The sequence below is a fragment of the Otolemur garnettii genome, unplaced genomic scaffold (genome assembly GCF_000181295.1).
Source record: "Otolemur garnettii isolate 467f Iridium unplaced genomic scaffold, OtoGar3 scaffold00003, whole genome shotgun sequence".
NCBI classification, from domain to species: Eukaryota; Metazoa; Chordata; class Mammalia; order Primates; family Galagidae; genus Otolemur; species Otolemur garnettii.
The window spans coordinates 37,380,638-37,385,559 of NW_003852398.1; the positions used below are offsets into that span (position 1 = coordinate 37,380,638).

The 4,922-nt window shown below is 44.4% G+C and overlaps 1 pseudogene; it reads right to left on the reverse strand.

Annotated features, from left to right (window-relative positions):
- Positions 1-667: 667 nt before the first annotated feature.
- LOC100962822 overlaps positions 668-4,922 on the reverse strand; it is a 45,450-nt pseudogene continuing 41,195 nt past the window's right edge.

Sequence of the window (4,922 nt, forward strand, 5' to 3'; positions counted from 1 at the left end):
GAAAAGGTAATGAAGAATTTGTTCTAATTATTTTTTAAACATTTGGAAGAATTCAGCAGTGAAGCCATTTGAGCCTAGGCTTTCTTACAACCCAAGGACAGTTTTCATTTCATACTAATTAGTTTCTTCATTTTTATCAGTTCATTCCTATTGTCTACTTATTAAATCACTTTTAGTAGTTTATGTCTTTCTAGAAATTTGCCCATTTCATTTGTTATCTAAGTTATAAGCATACAATTATGACAAAGTATTTCTTTGTAATTCTTTTCTTTTCCCTTCTTTTTTTTTTTTTTTTTTTTTTTTGAGACAGAGTCTCACTTTGTCACCCTCGGTAGAGGACTATGGCATCACAGCTCACAGCAACCTCCAGTTCTTGGGCTTAGGAATTCTCTTGCCTCAACCTCCCAAGTAGTTGGGCCCACAGGCACCTGCCACAACACCGGCTATTTTTTGTTGTTTTTGTTGTTGTTGTTGCAGTTTGGCCAGGGCAGGGTTTGAACCAACCACCCTCGGTATATGGGGCTGGCACCCTACTCACTGAGCCACAGGCACCACCCTTCTTATTTTTTAATGGCACTAGGATTAATTAGAATGTGCCTTAATACAGACACTGGGGGTTACCCATGGTGTTTGCCCATGGTGCTTTTGATGTACAAAGCCCATTCAGCTAATTCTTCTTGAGCAATGACACCAGGAAGCTGACAGCCAGGTGGATGTTGTACACAAGTTCATCATCTGTCATCTTCACATGGCCAAAAGCCACAGCTACACATAGCACCTTCTTCACTTGGAGCCACCATATTTTTGTTGTATGTCAGCAAGGAAAAAAACTTTCCAGCCTTATTTAGTCCTGGGCCCAAGATTCATGGGATCTGTTTAATCAGAGATGCCAAGGCCAAAAAAGTATCCTATTTCTTGGCCAGCTTCTTGACCAACTTTTTATTCTTGTCAAATTTCTTCAGCACCTTGTTATCCATGAGAGGGATGGCTGCAGCTTTGGCCTCATGACCTTGTTGCTGGCCTCTCAGAACACACACAGAGGACTTAGAGCGGGGATGGAATTAAGCCTGATGGTACCCAAGAAGCATTTCTCCTTTTTTGTTTTTTTTTTTTTTTTGAGACAGAGTTTCACTATGTTGCCCTCGGTAGAGTGCTGTAGCATCACAGCTCACAGCAACCTCAAACTCCTGGACTTAAGTAATTCTCTTGCCATAGCCTTCCAAGTAGCTGGGACTACAGGTGCCCACCACAATGCCTAGCTAATTTTTTTTTTTTTTGAGACAGAGGCTCAAGCTGTCAACCTGGGTACAGTGCTGTGGCATCACAGCTCAGAGCAACGTCCAGCTCCTGGGCTCAAGCGATTCTCCTGCCTCTGCCTCTCAAGTAGCTGGGACTACAGGCACCCACCACAATGCCTGGCTATTTTTTGGTTGCAGCCATCGTTGTTGTTTGGAGGGCCCAGCTCAGGTGTATGTGTGGCTGGCGCCTTAGCTGCTTAAGCCACAGGCACTGAGCCGCCCAGCTAATTTTTTTTTTTTTGAGACAGAGCCTCAAGCTGTCTCCCTGGGTAGAGTGCAGTGGGATCACAGCTCACAGCAACCTCCAACTCCTGGGCTCAAGCAAGTTTCTTGCCTCAGCCTCCCAAGTAGCTGGGACCACAGGCGCCTGTCACAATACCCGGCTATTTTTTGGTTGCAGCCGTCATTGTTGTTTGGCGGGCCAGAAGCTGGATTTGAACCCGCCACCTTAGGTATATGTGGCTGATGCCTTAGCCGCTTGAGCCACAGGCGCTGAGCCACGCCCAGCTAATTTTTATTGCAGTTGTTTAGTTGTTGTTTAGCTGGCCTGGCCCAGGTTTAAACCCACCACCCTTGGTGTATATGGCTGGCACCATAACCACTGTGCTAGGGGCACAGAGCCACATTTCTTCTTTTGAGGGTCATAGATCTTTAAGCTGATTTGCTGCTCTACTGTTTTCAAAAACTTCAAGCAGTTGTGCTGGTTCCAATGCAGGACTTCCTGCACCACCTTACACAGTGTGAGACTTTGCTGATCTTGGAGTCTTGAGCCCCAGAAACCAGAAAAGAGGGAATCCTTACTCCTCTGAAGTCTGGGACTCTCCTCTTTTCCCCACTATGAGGGTAGAAGGATAGGAAGTAGCATGAAAGCCTGCATTTGTTCCCTGAATAAGGTCCTCTTCATTAGATGAGAAAGCCTCATTCTTAGTCACATCTTTGGAATGAGGAATCTTTAACCAATAACACCACTCAACATACAAACACATACACACACACACACACTTTTTTGCGATAAGACAAAGAATTGCGTAGTTTTCATTTAGCCAAGTGAAGAAGTCAATGCCAGACAAAATCAACGCCAACTGCCATCTTCTGTCAACATCTTTGTTTCTTTTTTGAGACAGAGTCTCGTTATGTTGCCCTCAGTAGAGTGCCGTAACATCACAGCTCACAGCAACCTCAAACTCTTGGGCTTAAGTGATTTTCTTTTTTTTTTTTTTTTTTTTTGCAGTTTTTGGCCAGGGCTGGGTTTGAACCCACCACCTCTGGCATATGGGGCTGGCGCCCTACTCCTTTGAGCCACAGGCTCTGCCCCTTAAGTGATTTTCTTGCCTTCGCCTTCCAAGTAGCTGGGACTACGGGCACCCACCACAACACCTAGCTACTTTTTTGTTGCAGTTGTCATTGTTGTTTAGCTGGCCCGGTCTGGGTTTGAACCCCCAGCCTTGGTGCATGTGGCCAGCATTGTAACCACTGTGCTACAGGTGCCAATCCTCTTTTTTTTTTGCTTTTTAAAAAATTTATTTACTTTTGAGACAGAGTCTCCCTTTGTTGCCATGGGTGGAGTGCCTTGGCATCATAGCTCACAGCAACCTTATAGTCTGGGGTTTGAGCAGTACTCTTGCCTCAGCCTCCAAGTAGCTGGGACTACAGGTGCCCACCATAACACCTGATTGGTTTTTCTACTTTTAGTACAGACAGGGTCTCGCTCTTGCTCAGCTGGTCTTAAACTCCTGCACTCAAGCACTCCCCTAGTGTCCCCGAGTACTAGGATTACAGGCACCGTGCTTGGCCAAGTTAGAAACATCTTTTGAGGAAAGAATGTACATAATAATATAACTTCAACTAAAGAGGAAAGGTTTTATATTGAATATATTTAACTTTATTTAAAGACTCTCTATATTGCCCATGCTTTCTCTCATTTCATCATGGTAGTGAAATGGACCCACAAATATCCTAGTATGGCATTTGAGAGGACCATAACCAGCCTGTGAACTCCTCTAAGCAGGGAGAGGTATTTATTCATTTGAGTATTCCCAGGACCTAACTCAGAGCCTGGATTATGGTAAGTGCTCACTGTATGTTTGTGGAAAAAAGGAAGAGGAAAGGAAAGAGGAAGGAATTGTCTTCCTTACTTCCCTGAAGACACACATCAGTTTACTATGTCACATATATTCCCACTGCAATGCTCCATTCCCAAATAAATATTTTTTTCTAGAGAGCTTCTCTCTGTTATTTAGGTTGACAGTTCCTTCTCCCATGGAGTATAAAAAGCGGTCTGAGACTACTCCATCTGAAAGTACATGTAGAGAGAATAAGATGGAGTCAGTGAGGCTAGGGCAGACATGACACAGCCGGTGTGGTTGATTTAGGTCCTGCCTGACCTTCACCCCCTGTCTCTCATTCTCACTGTTTTGTAAATTTAGCTCCCACTCTCAAGATGCCTATCTTGAGTAGTTTAGGCAGATTGATTTAGGAGATTAACTTTGAACTAAAATGCTGTTTTGGGTCATGGGTTATATTGATTATTATTTACTATGGGCCATGGGTTCTGCTGACTATTGTTTAAGATAAGGGTTAACATGGTCTTCCCTTTGAACTTAAACGTATGAAACTGTAACTTTGGAAATGAGAGAACAGAACAGTCTTGGAGAGGCTACTCTCCCTGTTCTTCAGCCTGGCAAATAAAGTTTGGTGGACCTATCCCCATCTCTGCATATTGGCTGACAGTGACAGGCAGCTTGACCCTCTTCATCCAGTAACATACTCCCTGACCAAAACACCAATGCAGCCTTCCATACCTTTAATCCCTGAGGCAGTGCTGAGGCTGGGCAAGGAAAATTGAGACACATTTACCACCATCTTGAACCCACCAATGCCAAGAGGACCAACAGGAACTGTAGTGCTCAGTAAAAGGAAACAAAGTCTGGGTTGAGGTCTTCAAATTTAGGTCTTCGTTTTTTGTAGACAGAGTCTCACTATGTTGCTGTTGGTAGAGTGCCCTGGTGTCACAGCTCATAACAACCTCAAACTCTAGGCCTTAAGTGATTCAGGCATCCACCACAACACCCTGCTATTTGTTGTAGTTGTCATTGTCATTTAGCAGGCCCAGGCCAGGTTTGAACTAGCCAACCCCCGTGTACGTGGCCGGTGCCCTAACTACTGAACTACCGGTGCCGAGCCCAAATTTAGTTTTTATTGAAACTAAAGTTGTAGGCTCGGTGTCTGTAGCACAGTGGTTACAGCACCAGCCACATACAGCAAAGGCGGTAGGTTTGAGCCCGGCACGGGCCAGCTAACCAACAATGGTAACTGCAACAAAACATAGCCAGGCATTGTGGTAGGTGCCTGTGGTCCCAGCTACTTGGGAGGCTGAGGCAAGAGAATCGCTTAAGCCCAAGAGTTTGAGGTGCTATGAGCTGTGACGTCATAGCACTCTACCAAGGGCAACATGTTAAGACTCTGTCTCAAAAAAAAAAAGAAAAGAAACGAATAAAGTTGTAGCTGAAGTCTGAGTATATTGATCACTCCTATACATTGACCAAATATAAAATGTGGTAAAACATGATCTTGCCCATGAAACTATCCTTTCCTATGGTCTTTCTCTGCTTATTCCTAATTATT